We start from the raw sequence: 15,732 nt of genomic DNA, 5'->3' as shown, positions 1-15,732 counted from the left end.
AATCATTTCTAGGAAAGTTCTCTAGGTCCTTGACCTTCTTCTCTAGTTATCTCTTAGCGTTCTTAGCCTAGGGCTGCAAAGAGACCACACCCCTCTTACTGGAAGGTTCCTGGTAGACAGGATGGCCCATTGGAGTCCTTTGACACATTAGGGAATAGTCATAGGAGCCCTGGAAAGAGGAAATTAAAATCAAGTGTAGATGTCCAAAGTGAGAAGTACAAAACGTGTTCAAAATTCCACCACTGAGTTTGGCTTCGGTCCCAGACCAGCCTCTAGAGTAGATTATTTTAAATAACAGTAAAACTAAAGTTTGGAAGGCTTTTGGCGTGGCGGCAATCACCAACATCCATTCAGCCTGGGATTTAAAGTTTGTCAGCCTGACCTTTTTCCTGTCCTTGATATTGTTTCCAGGCTCATTAATTAGGGAAATATAGCGAGGCCTAGGGCATAATAATCAGTAGTTGTCAACTGAATGAATGGAGGCCTTTGCAAGGTTTTCCATGAGACTTTCACAACCTGGCTGATTAAGCCATACCATAATGCAGGCTGGATGTAAGGGTGGTGACCTAGCTTAGAAATGCCTATTCTTAGTGTCTGGGAGGCACAGCCCTTATACTAGACCATCTCTACTCCAGAAATCTGCCTGTGACATAGATGATATAAATATTGGGTTTTTCAATTTTCAAGCAGCCTGTTGAGACCATGTTGGGCAGGACAGAGGCCAGAGCAGTGGCCCCGTTTAGCCTTTTCAAAGCCCCACCTCCTTCATCCTCAGCACAAGGAATGCAGTTCATCATAGGCAACTTGAGAAATGTAGAAACGATTTAGAAATAATGAATGTGGTGCTCAGTGGTTAAGAGCTCTTGCTTCTCTTGCAGAGAACCCACATTCAGTGCCTAGCACCACATCAGGTGGCTCACCTTTTTCTGTTCTCCGTAGGCACCAGGCACACATGTGACATATATACACACCTGTAGGAACCCTTAAATACACATAAAATAAAAAGGACTTAAAATAAAATCATTTATTTTCATTTGTGCGTTTGCCTGCATGTATGTATGTGTACCGTGTGCAGGCCTGGTGCCCTCAGAGACCAGAAGAGAGCATCAGATGCCCGGAACTGGAGTTAGAGGTGATTCTGAGCCCACCCTGTGGGTGCTGGGAACCAAACCTAGGTGCCCTGAAGGAGTACCTCTGATCCACTTCTCTAGTCCCCAAAATAGATAAATTAAGGAAAAATGAAAAACTACTAGACAGAATGAGCACAACCAGAACAATATTTTAGTGTATTTCTTTACACTGTTTGTTACACTGTTCCTCTGCGCTGTTTGCATATTTTTCTCCAGATGGTTGTTTATGTTACTTATATGCTCAAACAAAAGTCCTTTGTTGTTTTAGATTTAAAAAAAGATTTGTTTGTTTGTTTGATCTCACTCTGTAGACCAGGCTGGCCTTGAACTCACAGAGATCTGCCTCCTGAGTGCTGGGATTAAAGACATGTGCCACCACTGCCTGGCTTTATTTTATTTTATTTATTTATTTATTTATTTATTTATTTTTGGTTTTTCGAGACAGGGTTTCTCTGTGTAGCTTTGCTCCTTTCCTGGAACTCACTTGGTAGCCCAGGCTGGCCTCGAACTCACAGAGATCCGCCTGGCTCTGCCTCCCGAGTGCTGGGATTAAAGGCGTGCGCCACCACTGCCTGGCTTTATTTTATTTTAAAATCATGTGTATATGTGTCTGGAAGGATTATGTCCTTAATTACGTCACCAGCCTGCTACGGCGTCCCAGCCTAAAAAAGCGGGCGTGCTCTCTGTGCCCTCTCCTTCCGCACTCTCTCCTTCTGTATTCTCTTCCCTCTGCGAGGTCTTTCTGTCTCTCTGTCTCTCTCTCCCTCCCTCTCTCTCCCAATAAAGCTCGAGAAAGGTAACCATGGCTTGTGATTCTTCCGCCACCGAAACATCCGTCGGCATGGCTGCCACGGGCAGCCGAGCGCTGCCGCTTAACCAACAGTGTCTCTTTGTGGATATGCTCACAGGAGCACAGTGCCAAAAGAGGCCGGAAGTGGGAATCTGATCCTCTGGAGCTGGAGTTATAGGTTGTTGTGAGCTCAGTGTGGATGCTGAAAACTGAACTGAGGTCCTGCACAAGAGAAGCAAGAGCTCTTAACCACTCAGCCATATCATCAGCCTCTATTATTTATTTATTTATTTATTTATTTATTTATTTATTTATTTATTTATTTATGGTTTTTCAAGACAGGGTTTCTCTATGCAGCCTTGACTGTCTTGGAGCTCACAGAGATCCTCCTGCCTCTGTCTCCTGGGTGCTAGACTTAAAGGTCTGCGTCACCACCACCTGGCCCTACTTTTTATTTTTAATTATGTGTGTGTGTGTGTGTGTGTGTGTGTGTGTGTGTGTGTGTGTGTGTGTGTATGTGTTGGGGGGTGCACCTGTGAATCCAAGTGCCCGAGGAGTCCAGAAGAGAATATTGGAGCCCCTGAACTGGAGGCAAAGCCAATTGTGACCTTCCCAACATGGGTGCTGGGAACCAAACTCGGGTCCTCCGGAAGTCTAGTACTCGCTCTTGACTGCTAAGCCATCTCTCCGGCTCCCTTGCTATTGCTGATGAGGGTTTCACAAAGCCCAGGCTGGCCTCAGAAGACTCCAGTTTTCTCTACATCTAAGGATGGTCTGGAGCTCCAGATCCTCCTGCCTCTGTCCCTTAAGAGCTGGGATCACAGCTGTGCTCCAGCCCGCCCAGCACGAGCTCTTTTAAAGTACAACTTGTAGTGGCTAGAAAATAGTCCATATTATCTGTGTTGGTTTGAATACGCTTGTGAAACAAGTGTGTGTGTGTGTGGGGGGGGCACTGGCATATAAAGAAGACTTTTGTGTGTGTGTTTTCTTAGTCCTTAAACCCAATGACTAGCCTTTCCCAGAGAACTCTTTTCTTTTCAGAAAGCTCCGTTAGGGAAGTGGTATCTCTTCGGGGTCAGAGGGTCATGGGTTTGTTATTTCTGTGGTGCAGGCTTGTTTGCAGAGGGCAGGGGAAGCCCTGGGTATGTCCCTTTCTGTGACTGGAGATTTAAAAAAGCAAAACAAAAACGGAAAAACCTGCTGCAGCCAGTTCTCTGGGGAGAAGGAAGGAGTGAGAGAGGACCGGGAAGTGAGGCCTTGGCAGAGCAGATGGGCCTCTTTCCTTAGCGCTGGGGAGGCTTCTGAGAGGCTGTGTCTGGAGAGAGGAAGTTGAGAGTCTGCTCATGTCGTCAGAGCGTCTGTCTCAAGGCCTCTATTTCTTCAGAAATTATTAGATAAACTTTCTGTAGCGAGTGCAGGAGGAGGTGATGGTCCTGGGACCTGAGGACAGTGGTTAAGAGTCAAGCAGCTCCTGAAGGTCTGGAAGCTACTCAATGAGAGCCAGCAGGCACCTTCCTCCCCATCAGCATAGCAGCCATAGTTCTAGCAGTGGGGAGGGGAGGGGCACCCAGCCAAGAGAAAGTGACAAAGAGAAGAGACCAGTGAGCTGGGAAGTTAGAGGGTGGACCATGCCCCCCCCCCCCCCCATGAGAGTTAGATGTTGGGCTGCCGGACTGTGTCTCTAACGGACCAAGATTCCTTTCTCACCCCCTCAACCTCCCCCCCCTGCCCTGCCCCACCCCAGAAAGCCACACCCTACCCAGGGCTCACTGCTCAGCATCTCCAGGGACAAGCTCCAGAAGGAGTACTTTGATCTTCTTCTTATTTTTTTTAAAGATTTCAATTTTTATTATTTGTGTGTGTGTGTGTGTGTGTGTGTGTGTGTGTGTGTGTGTGTGTGTGTATGCTTAAGTGTGTGCACGCACACATGAGCACAGGTGCCCAGGAAAGTCTGAGGCACTGTGTTTCCCTGCAACTGCAGTTACAGGCAGTGGTGAACCACCCGACATGGATGGAACTCGACACACGCTCCTCTGAAAGAGCAAGGCCTGCTTTTCACCTCAGAGCCACCTCTTCATCCCCAAGGAAGAGTTACCACTCAGCTGCTTCTGCAACACAAAACCAAGCAAAACCCAAGTCAAAACCCGAGTCTTACGCCTGGACATACGCACGCTCAGGAGGTTCCTGTCTCCCTGGGTAACACCAGTTTATTTCCCTATTCATTCCCAGGAAACGCTGTCAGGTCCTGACAGAGGAAGGAGAGGAAGCTATTGGGATTTATGTTTTCCTTTCTCTGTTGGGATTAATTGAAGGGCCTTATGTATGTTATAGGCAGGTGCTCTGTCTCCGAGCTGTGTTCATCCATAGACCTAAGGATGTGGTGTGAAAAGACACTGGGCGAGGTGTGGGATGTGGAGGTGGGGGGTGGGGGGAGGTCAGATTACACATAGCCTTTCCTTCTTCTGACACTTTCAGTGAGGCTTGAAATTCCACTCTTGGTCAGCTAGTACCACAGGCATCGCTCCCAAAGTATGCATGTGTGTGTGTGTGTGTGTGTGTGTGTGTGTGTGTGTGTGTGTATGGCTGAGTGTGTGTATGAATGCTTGCATGTGTGTGCATGGGTGAGTGTATGTATGTATGCTTGTGTGTGCATGTATTCATGCATGTGTGAGGGGAGGGGTGTGAGGTGTTGGAAGGAGGATTCGGCAGAGGAAGGGGAACACCTGATCTAGGAGATGACAGTTTAAAAAATATCTATTTTAAGAGTGTGTGTGTGTGTGTGTGTGTGTGTGGCCATGGAGGCCAAACGCGTTGGTTGGAGCCTTTAGAACTGGAATGGCAGGCTGACATGGGTCACCTGACATGGCTGCTGGGAATCAAACAGCAGTACATGCTTGTACCTGCTGAACTAACTCTGCAGCCCAGTGAGGACTCTTTTAAGATTTATTTTTAGGCTGATGTGGTGAAACACACCTTTAACCCAAGCACTCGGGAGACAGAGGCAGGAGGATCTCTTTGAGTACAATGCCAGCCTGGTGTATATAGGGAGTTCCAGGACAGCCAGGGCTACATAGAGAGACCCTATCTCAAAATAAAACAAAACCAGATTTTCATTATTTTGCATTATAGATGTGTATATTTGTATGTGGGTATGTGCATATGAGTGCAGGTGCCCGTGAGGGTCAGAGGTATCAGATCCCCTGGAAGCTGGGGTCCCAGATGGTTGTGAGCTGCCTAATGTGGATGCTGGTAACCGAACTCTGGTCCTTTGCTACATCAGGAAGTGCTCTTACCCACCGAGCCAGATCTTTAGCCTAGATCACACTTTTGAGCAGTTCGGGCCCAGCAGACCGATGGACAACAGCTGTCGGAGGAAGGAAGAGGGAGCTCTCAGAAGCCAACTGCAGAACTGAGGAAGCCTTGCCCTTCTTCCCCCCACCCCCACCAAGTCCCGCGGTCCTTTCACTTCCTCCCACAGAAGAGCCTCCAGGAGCCTGGAGGGGCCTTCCTGTATCCACCCCCACTTTGCAGTGGTATCCAAGCCCTTACTATAGGCTGGCCCTGAAGTGGGAGGAGAACGCAGAGGCCTCTCCCGGAGGAGGATCCACATACCGGAGCCTTCAGCCCCAGATAATTTCAGGTCCTATGCTTGCTTTTGCATATTGTTGTCTGAATCCCAGGATTAAAGTCTCACTTCTGAAGCCTGGGCAAGCGAGAGACAGCGGTGCCCTCCAGGGACCTGGCGGAGTACACATGTCGGGCAGCACGTAGCAGCGAGGGCAGGGTTAGAGGCGTTGCCGTGGCAACTATCAGGGAAGCCTTTCCACTCACACCCTCCAGGTTCCTTTGTTTGTGTGAAGGGTCTGAAAGGCATATTGCTGAGCTGTCTTCTCTGTCCTTCTCATCCCCGGGAATGGCTGAGGAGGAGACAGCGGGGAAGAAAACAGCCTCCCGGGCTGGGGCTACCGGCAGCTGGGTGGAGCATTTAGCAGTTGGGTGTCTCACCTAGCACCTGGGCTGCTCTGCTGGGAAATTCCTTTCTTCTCCAGTCCTGTGAGGGTTCCCCCACTGTCCTCTCTCCCCTTGCTCTCTCCCTCAGACTGCACGGTGGGAAGAGGCGACGTCAGAGGGAGAGGAATTCACTGTTACTAAGCCTCAGTCGGTTTCCCATGAACCAGGTAAAAGTGTCTGCAGACTCTGGGGCCAACGAAGTACCGCCGAGGAAGCACCAAGATTGCAATCAGGGGTTCCCGACTCTAGGCCTCAAAGTCATTTCTGTTCTTTTGGCTCCGTTTGCTCATCCAGAAAGTGGGAGGGATGAGAGGACTTCCGTGTTCAAGGAAAATTGTGTGACGGGGCTGGGGGTGGGGGTGGGGGTGGGGTAGTTGGTAGAGCGTTTGCCTGGCGGGCACAAAGCCCCAGCACTGCCTAGACTAGGCACAGTGGTACCCGCCTGCAGTTCCAGAGTTCAGGAGGTGGAGGCAGGAGGATCAGAAGTTCAAAATCATCCTTGACTGCATAGTGAGTTTGAAGCCAACCTGGGTTACATGAGTCCTCCCCCAAAATACTAGACACCATGCAAATGCTTAGTGCCAGCCCAGGGACTTTTACTAAACATGTCTGAATGGGATGTGGAAATCTGTAGTAAGGTGAATGTAAAACTCATTTCATCACGAGACTCTGTTGAAACACTGGAGCTAGTGAGAGGCACTCGGGGAGCAGTCACACCAGGATCATGAATCGGAAGTGGCAATAAACATCAAGAGCACTTAAGAATCCAGGAGAAGCTACCAAGTCTGTCATCTGATGGCTCCCAGGCCTTTACGGCAGCAATGGCCTTTATCTCACCGCACAGAACCTTTTAACACACACACACACACACACACACACACACACACACACACACACACACACACACACGGGACAATCACAGAAACCCTCTTAGGCAAAGGTGACCTCAAAGCGTCCTTTAGCCTTGGGAATGGATGGCTACTCATCCAGCCTCTCAGAATTACTGTGCCCTGCAGGCTGCCACCCAGTGCTGCAAGAGGTGAGGCTGAGATGAGAGTACATAATGCTTTCTTTTATTATTTTTTAGAATTACGTTTAACAGAGTGGAAACGTGGCTCAGTGGATGGCGGTGGTTGCAGACCACCCCTGGGATCCACGTGGTGGAAGAGGAGGACCGACTCCCACAGAGGTGACTGCCATGCACTCACTGGAGCACACACACACTTTCCCCCAATTAATAAATGTAAACAAACAAATAAATATAGTTACCTGGGCCTTGGTGAGATGGTTCATCAGCAGTTAGGAGCACCTGTTGCTCTTCCAGAGGTTGTATTCCCAGCATCCACACGGTGGCTCACAACCACCTCTAGTTTTCGTTCCAGAGAATCCAACGCCCTCTTCTGGTCTCTGTGGGCACTGCACACACTTGGTGCACAGTCGTATATGCAGGCAAATCATCTGTATACAAAAAATAATAAGTTTTTCTCAAAAGATTGTGTGTGTGTGTGTGTGTGTGTGTGTGTGTGTGTGTGTGTGTGTGTGTATCAAACTCAGGTCATTAGGCTTACAGACCCACCTAATGCTGTCTGGAAACCCTGCTCCAATGAAGTCATTCTCCCTGTCTTTCTTTGGCTCTGCAGTTTTCGGTTTAATTATTCAACAAATACTGATCGCATGTAAATGCATGTCTGGGTATTGGGATGTGTGGAGGGCCAGGTATAGAACATTAAAGTATCATGTATGCTCTAAAAGTACTATGAGGAGTCAGGCATGTTAGGAGGCGAAGACAGAAAGATCAGAAGTTCAAGGCCAGCCTTAGCTACACGCTAACTTCACACCAGCCTGGGCCACATGAGACCCCATCAACTCCTACGCCCTGAAAACAAACAAACAAAACCACAAAATCCTGAACAAATGAAAATAAAGGTGGCCTGGGGTTTCCTAGGACAGTAACATAGAAAGGATCGTTAACCCAGACTAGCCAAAGTATCTTCTTCCCTTTTTTTCTAGTATATCAGAGATTTCCCCACATTAATTTACTGAAAGTGTGGTAGGGCAGAGAAAGGCTCGTCACATTGAGCAGATGACCGGACTGATGGTAAGCCTGACATGGAGGATCCACAGATGGTGATGAGAAGTTCAGACTGGAGATCCGTCTGCATCAAGCTGCTAGAAAGAGAGGAACACTGACAGGTGGAGAGAAGTTACATATGTGAGTATATTCTGGCACAGCTCAGGACTGGAGGGCTTATCTAGTGTGCCTGAGGCCCAGGCTCGATTTCTAGCACAGGGAAAAAAAAACGTATCAGTTAGCTTTGTGTTACGATAATAAAATATGGGAGGCGAAGCAACTTTCGGAAGAAAGGAGGTTTTTGGCTCATGGTTCTAGAGTCTGAGGCCGACAATAGCAGAGTCCTAATGTAGAAAAGTCCGAGAAAAATCTATGTGTATCTAACTCTGGACTCTCTCCCTGTTCTATAGTTACAACTATTTAATCACAGGAGTGCCACTGCGATGGCTCTGTCTAGACCTGATCACCTCCCAAAGGCCCCATTTCTAAATACCACAGTCAGATTGCTTCCACCCTTGAGAGAGGATTAAACGGAGACATGAAGGCCCTTGGGAGACACACCCATAGCAGTAGCTAGTCCATAAATACAGCTGTGGTCACGTGGGTTTGTAGATTCTGCAGCAGGCTGAAGGTGGTGCCTTGTCCAGAGACGCTTGGAAAGGATGGGGCCTCCAGGTGTGGACACACGGGCAAGGGCACAGTGAGGAAGGGCAACGGTCAGTGAGGGATTTTCTAGGAAATGATGTGTGAGCCAAGCCTGAAGGATGAGTCAGAATGAGCCAGATAAATCGGCTACCCTCCAAGAACAAAAGGCAGAATGTGGCCGATCTGGAGAAGAGGTTGTCAACACTGGAGTCCAAGGAGAATCAGATCAGTGGAGAATGAGTAATAAGTGGAGGAACCCAGGACTGAGGAGAAAGCTCAGTGGGCTCAGTGCTTGCCATGAGAACCCATGTGAAAAAGCTGTGTATGTGTTCATGCTTGTAATCCCAACACTTGGCGGGGGTGGGGGGGTGGGGGGGTGGAGACGGGTGAGTCCCTGGGTCTAAGCAAGCCAACCTATCTTACTCAGTGAGCTCCAGGCCAACCCCAGACCCTGCCTCAAAACAAGATGGACAGCACCTGAGAAACGACAATCACAGTTACATCCACATGCACCCTTGCTCACATGTACACAGGCAACTCAGAAACCTTACACATCTAGGCAGATTGACCAGGCTCATGAAGGCATCAAGAAGTCCATAAAGCCCCTGCTAAGGCTTATGGAACATCACAGAAGGCAAGTGTGAGGAGTGGGGGTAGGACGGGAGTTGAGGGGATGGGAAGGAGGTAAGAGCCAGAAGATGAGGGGAAGAGCTGCAAAGTGCTTTCTTCTGGCCATGACTCAGACAATGCAACCTTCAACTGCCCTGGGCCTGCACAAGACTGGCCCCGGCAACCATCAATTATGGCCTCCTGGGGCCCTCCCCTTCCCTGAGAAACTATTGGCCACTGAAAGATTCTGGGAGAAGGGAAGTCATTCCTCCAGCTGTGTGCCCACTGGTGAACCCTCCGGGATCCAGGGAAGAGTTCCAGTTCCAGCCACACAGATGGCCTGGGTTAAACTCAGTGAGTCACAAAACAGAACAAGAAAGACAGAATGCGGGGAAAGGACTTGTCTAAAAGTCATTAGGATGCAACGTTAAGAACAAATTTAATGTAAAAAACAAAAGGATGGCCAGTTTGAGGCCAACCTGGGATGAGTGGCAGCCTGACTCACAGTGGGGGCGGGCAAGTTAAACTGTCTAGAAGAAAGAGACCCTGTCGTCTGGGCCTTGGCTCTGGAGGAGAACTATCTATCATCTACAGAAGGCTACAAAAGGCAGATGGGAGCACGCGCGTGCGTGCGTGCGTGCGTGCGTGCGTGCGTGCGTGTGTGTGTGTGTGTGTGTATGTGTGTGTGTGTGTGTCCAGGAATGCATTCTGGGTACATGACATAGAGCACAAGAGGCTTTCCAGTACGTCCAGAACACCAGAGGTAGGCCACATAGATCTAAGGAAGGTAGAGTATGGAGACCAGCATCCATGACTGGGTATGGCGGCTCTAACTCATCTCCTTGGATACAGGGAGGTTCCTCCTTCTCCAGTGCTGTGTGTGTGTGTGTGTGTGTGTGTGTGTGTGTGTGTGTGTGTGTGTGTGTGTGTGTGTGTTTGTATGTGTGTGTGTGTGTGTGTGTGTGTGTGTTTGTATGTGTGTGTGTGTGTGTGTGTGTGTGTGTGTATTTTGTGTGTCTATGTATGTGCACTTGAGTCCAGGTGCCCCAGGAGGCCAGAGATGTCAGATTCCCCTGGAGCTGGGATTACAGACATTTGTGTGATGCCCGGCATAGGTGCTGGGAACTGAACTCGGGTCCTCTGGAAGAGCAGCAAGCGCTCTTATCTGCGGAGCCGTCTCTCCAGGTCCCTCTCTGTGTCTGTAACCGGGAATGCCATCACCCTCACTGACCTCAGTCATTCCAAAGCAACTTGTCCCCAGCGAAGCCATCCCAGAAGTAAAGGGCAACACCGGAAATGCTCTTCAGTCTGCCTTATCACTCCGAGGGGAGTCAATGACTAAGACAGAGACTGGAGGCACTGGCCATGCTTACATCGCCCTAGAAGCCTTTTGGTACTCTGGCCAGTCATACGGTATGGTGTTCTTCCTCTTGTCTTCTATCAGGGAGGAAGCTTACAGGTTCAGCCTTGATTCCTCTATGTCTTGCAGTCAAAGCATGCGGCGTCTTCAGCAGCCGGGTGTTACCATCTAATTCTGGTGGGCCAACAAGAGCAATAGCAACAGCCTGCACTGTTTTGAGGGCCTTTGGGTTCCTTTTGCTCAGTGATCCACATCCAGATTCTGAGGACAGCACTGTCCACCCATGCAGAGCACCGCCATTCAAACTCCATTCATTTTTAAAGATTTATCTTATTTTACTGTGTACGGGTGCTTGCCTACCTGTATGCATGTTTCCCAGATGTGTACCTGGTGCCCACTGAGGTCAGAAGAGGGCACTGAGTCCCCTGGAAATGGAATTACAGACAGTGATGACTTGCCGTGTTGGTGCTGGGAACCAAACCTACAGCAGCAAGTGCTATTAACCACTGAGCCATCTCTCCAGCCTCCAAAGTCTTTGGAATATATGTGCATATATATACATATACGTGTTTACATATGCATTTGTGTAGGTGTGTTATTAGCTTACAAAACAATAGGCTTCTGTAAGGCTTTTTTTCATGAGTTTTTGTTTTGTTTTTTTTTATAAAGTCATTAATCTCACACATAAAGTCAGAACCCTAGAGGAAAAAAAAGTCCAGATGATGCCAAGAGTTCTCCTCACCTCAAGGGAGTGCGGGTAAAATTGACCCAGAGTAAGTCTACTAAATAACTGAAATTTGCCATGGTTTGTTGCCTCAGGCCGTGTTAAACCTAAGGTTCACGTGGATGTCCATGATCTGGGCTGCCACTGGAGGCCAGAGGCTCTTGCTACCACCAGAGACCAGGTGGACTTCCATAGTCTGTGCTACTATAGGATTCCATATTGGTGTCCATGGTATGGGCCTCTGGAAGTCATGTTAATGTAAGTGGCCTGTGCTGCCACTGATGGCCATGTCTGGGTCCGTGGTCCCACTGCAGCCAGGAGCCATGTTGATGTCTGTGGCCCATGTTACCACTGAAGACCATGCAGATGTCTGTGGTCTGTGCTACCACCCAAAGCCATGTTGATGTCTGTGGGCTGTGCTGCTGCTAGGGGCCATGTTGATGTGGGTGGTCTGCACTGAGGCCACGTTGATGCCTGTGGGCCAGGCTGCCACTGGGAACTACACGGGTTTCCTTGGTCAGTGTTGCTGCCGAGGGCTGTGATGGTGTCTGTGGCCAGTGCTGTAGCAGAGGGCTGTGTCGATGTCAATGGTCTGTTCTGCCATTGGAGACCATGCCAGGGTCCCTGGTAGGTGCTGATGCCAGAGACCATGCGGAAGTCCATGCTCCTGCTGACTGAAAAGGGTAGGGAAGCTACTTTTGCAGTGGTATTGATGACTGAAGACTCACAGTTGAGGAAGAGGGACAAAGAAGGCTTCTGTGACAGCCCCTACCCTCACCCCACAACCCTTCCAAAAAAGTAACAGCCGAGACAGGAAACCATCAAAGAGAAACCTTGAAAATTGTGATACGGATGCTGAAGGGTAGCTCTCCACAGTTGACAGCGTCTGGCAGGGATGCTGGTGGGGAAGGACTTGGTGTGCTTTAAGGAGCTGGCTACTGGGAGTTTGACATGCTCCAGTGAGTATACGGGCAGCATACGGGTTTTCTTTTCTTCTTATTTTTTTGGGGGCAAGGTCACAAGAGTGCGGTGTGTGTGTGTTTGGGGGGGGGGTCCTAGGAAGACTGGGAAGTAAGTGTGATGGGGTGCATGATGTGAAACTCCCAAATAATCAATAAAAATACTATGTTGGAAAAAAAACAAACAAACTGAGATTTGCTCTCTCATGACCTAATCACTTTTCAGAGGCTGCACTTCCTAATACTGTTGTCTTGGGAGTCAGAATTTCATACAAATTTGGGAGCAAGGGGCACAGATAAGTAGACCGTTAACCAAAGAGTCTGAGATTAGTTTGAGTAACACAAGCCACTATAATGGACTAAACTCACAATTCCCATGATTTATCACCAGTGTATTTCTGCTTATTGGTAGAGGTTGTGGGCAAATGGCTCTCCTCTGAAAGGAGCCCCCAGCTCTGCCATCTTGTGTCTCCAGTCTTAGAGAACTATAGTGACCCACTTCCCAGGTGAGCTAGTTACTGTTCTCACGGCTGTGGCAAAATACCCTGGCAAAGGCAACCTAAGGGAAGGGGGTTTACTGGGTTTATTTTGGGTCATAGTTTGAAAGTACAGTCTCAGCTTGGTGGTGGTGGGACACGCCTTTAATCCCAGCACTCTGGAGACAGAGGCAAGTGAATCTCTGAGTTCGAGGCCAGCCTGGTCTACAGAGCTAGTTTCAGGACAGTGAGGGCTATACAGAGAAACCCTATCTCAAAAAAACAAAAGAAAAGAAAAGAAAAGAAAAAAAAGTACAGTCTCTTGTGGTAGAAAGGCATGAAGGCATGGTGGGAAGCGAGATATGTCTTTCTATTGTATGATGTATCTATAGTCAGGAAACAGAGAGAGATGAATGCTGAGTCTCAGCCCACTTTTCTCTTTTATTCATCCTGGGATCCCCCTGCCTCAGTTAAATCTCTCTGGAAAAATGTTCATTAACACACCCAGAGGTGTTTCTATCACCATGACTTAAAAAGTTTTAAAAAATATTTATCTTGTTTTATGTGCACAAGTGTTTTGTTCACACTACATATATGCCTGGTGTCTGGCTGAAGAGGCACATTGGAACTGGGGTTACAGATAGATAGTTGTAAGCTACCACGTGGGTGCTGGGAACTGAACCCTCTGCAAGAGTACCATGTGCTCTTACCCACTGAGCCATCTCCTCAGCCCCAACCATGGCTGTTGCTGTTTTATATCCCACCAAGTTGACAATGAAAATTGACCACCACATCTTCCAGCTTCAAGACAACATTAGATGCAAGGGGGCAGCTGGGAAACATGCTGAGAAAGATGTCACCTAGCTGCTCAGCTTCTTGTGGAAGGGAGCTGAAATCTGTGTTGGGCTGCGGTGACAATCTTTAGAGAGAAGATGATGTATAGATGCTGCTACTAATTAAGGGTGAGTCTACAAACCAAAGTTAATGGAGGAAAGATATGACTTGCAATACATAAAAGGCCAAGATTCCATTCGGAAAGCCACCTTGTATTGGATGTGTCCAGATTCAAGCTCCAACACGTCAGTGGTGACAGCATCAGCCCAAAGCATGACTGTATCATAGTTTGTCTGGAAAAGCTTCTAAGAGTTGTGACCATTTGTTCAATATGGCTATGAATAATCCCTGACAAAAAAATCCAGGGAACTTTTATGTGCTATAACTTCGAACATAAGAATGAGACCTTCTGTTGAACTGTCCAAAGCAGTCATCTTGTAACATATTTCCAGGTAACTCAGAGAGCTGGGTCTCTTCACAATGTCGGCTGAGTAAGTCTGGGTTGCAGAGGGGAACCTTGTATATTACAGGGTGTTAGTAACACAGATGACAGCAGTGTCTTCTGCCTCTCTACTGGAGACAAGCAAAGATGTCTCCAGTTGTTGCACAGTACTACTGGGGGACAAAATTGCCCCCAGTTGAGAACGACTGAGAAACTGAATCATAGAAGTGATTGGATAAAGTCGATGACTGCCGTCAGGACTAAATACTACAGAGCTATCTCAGTTACTTCTCCGTTGCTGTGGTTGAATACCCTGACAGAAGCAGCTTTAGGGATAGAGAATTTATTCTGGCTTATGGTTTGGGGTCATAGTCCATCGCCGTGGAGAAGTCACCGTGATGAGTTCTTTAAGCAGCTGGTCACGTCGTATCCACAGCGAAGCACCAGAGCAGGAGCTGGTCTCCCTCTCAGCTCGTGATCTCCACTTTATACAGTCCAGTGCGGGTCCTCTGCTGGGCGTGGTGATGCACACCTCTGGAGGCAGGCACAGGCAGATCTCTATGGGTTCTAGGCCAGCCTAGTCTACATAGTGAGTTTCAGGCCAATCAAAACAACAAAACAAGACAAACAAAAAACCCCAAACTTTAAAAAAGGTGGGCCTTCCTACATCAACTAACCTAATCATGATGATCTCCCAGTTGACCCTGAATTTCATCAAGTTGGCAATTGAGATGAGCCACCAATAAGGACTAAAGTCACAGATGACAATGTTCTGGAGTGATTGCTCTTGGGGAAGCCTTTATGAAATCATAAATAATCTGATTTTTTCCCAAAACAATTAAAAAGAATTTTTTATAGGTGTTTTGCCTGCGTGCATGTCTGTGCACCGTGTTTACTTCATGGCTGAAGAGGCCAGAAGACAACACCAGATCCCATGGAACTGGATTATAGATGGTTGTGAGCTGCCTTGTGAGTGCTGAGAACTGACCCAGATCCTCTGGACACACATCAAGTGCTCTTGACTGCTGAGCTGTCTCTTTGGTCTCTCCTAGGCATTTTGAAGTCTCTCTACCTCTGGAGATGTTTCTTTCTTTTCTTTTTCTTTCTTTCTTTCTTTTTTTTTTTTTTTTTTGGTTTTTTGAGACAGGGTTTCTCTGTGTAGCTTTGTGTCTTTCCTGGATCTTGCTCTGTAGACCAGGCTGGCCTCGAACTCACAGAGATCCGCCTGGCTCTGCCTCCCGAGTGCTGGGATTAAAGGCGTGCACCACCACCACCCGGCTGGAGATGTTTCTTTAGGAGCTCTTAGGTGGGTCCAGGCAGCAGTGATTTTTTTTAGAGACGCCCCCATACACCCAGTTTTAATGGATGGTGAATTTACAAGCTGTGGCCCTGACCTGTTTTGCTAGAGCTGTGCCTGGCTCCAGAGCTGGAGAGATGCTGGAGTGAAGTGGAATCAGATGCTCCATCTAGCTTGCGCTCCTGGTGCATGGGGAGAGGCTGCTTTACAGTACTGTTGTAGCAGAGGCCTGGGCTTGCTGAACACAAGGAGTAGAGAGGCACAGGCTCCAGGGGGCAAGGGGACAAAAGAGCTTCTAATTCAGAACTCTCTCTAAGCGTGAGGGATGAAGGGTTAAGGCCCAGGTTTAGGGCTGGGCGGTGGTGGCACACGCCTTTAATCCCA

This window comes from Peromyscus californicus, unplaced genomic scaffold (assembly GCF_007827085.1).
Source record: "Peromyscus californicus insignis strain IS unplaced genomic scaffold, ASM782708v3 Scaffold_6__1_contigs__length_162567912, whole genome shotgun sequence".
In the NCBI taxonomy this organism is placed as follows: Eukaryota; Metazoa; Chordata; class Mammalia; order Rodentia; family Cricetidae; genus Peromyscus; species Peromyscus californicus.
This window is presented reverse-complemented; position numbering follows the sequence as displayed.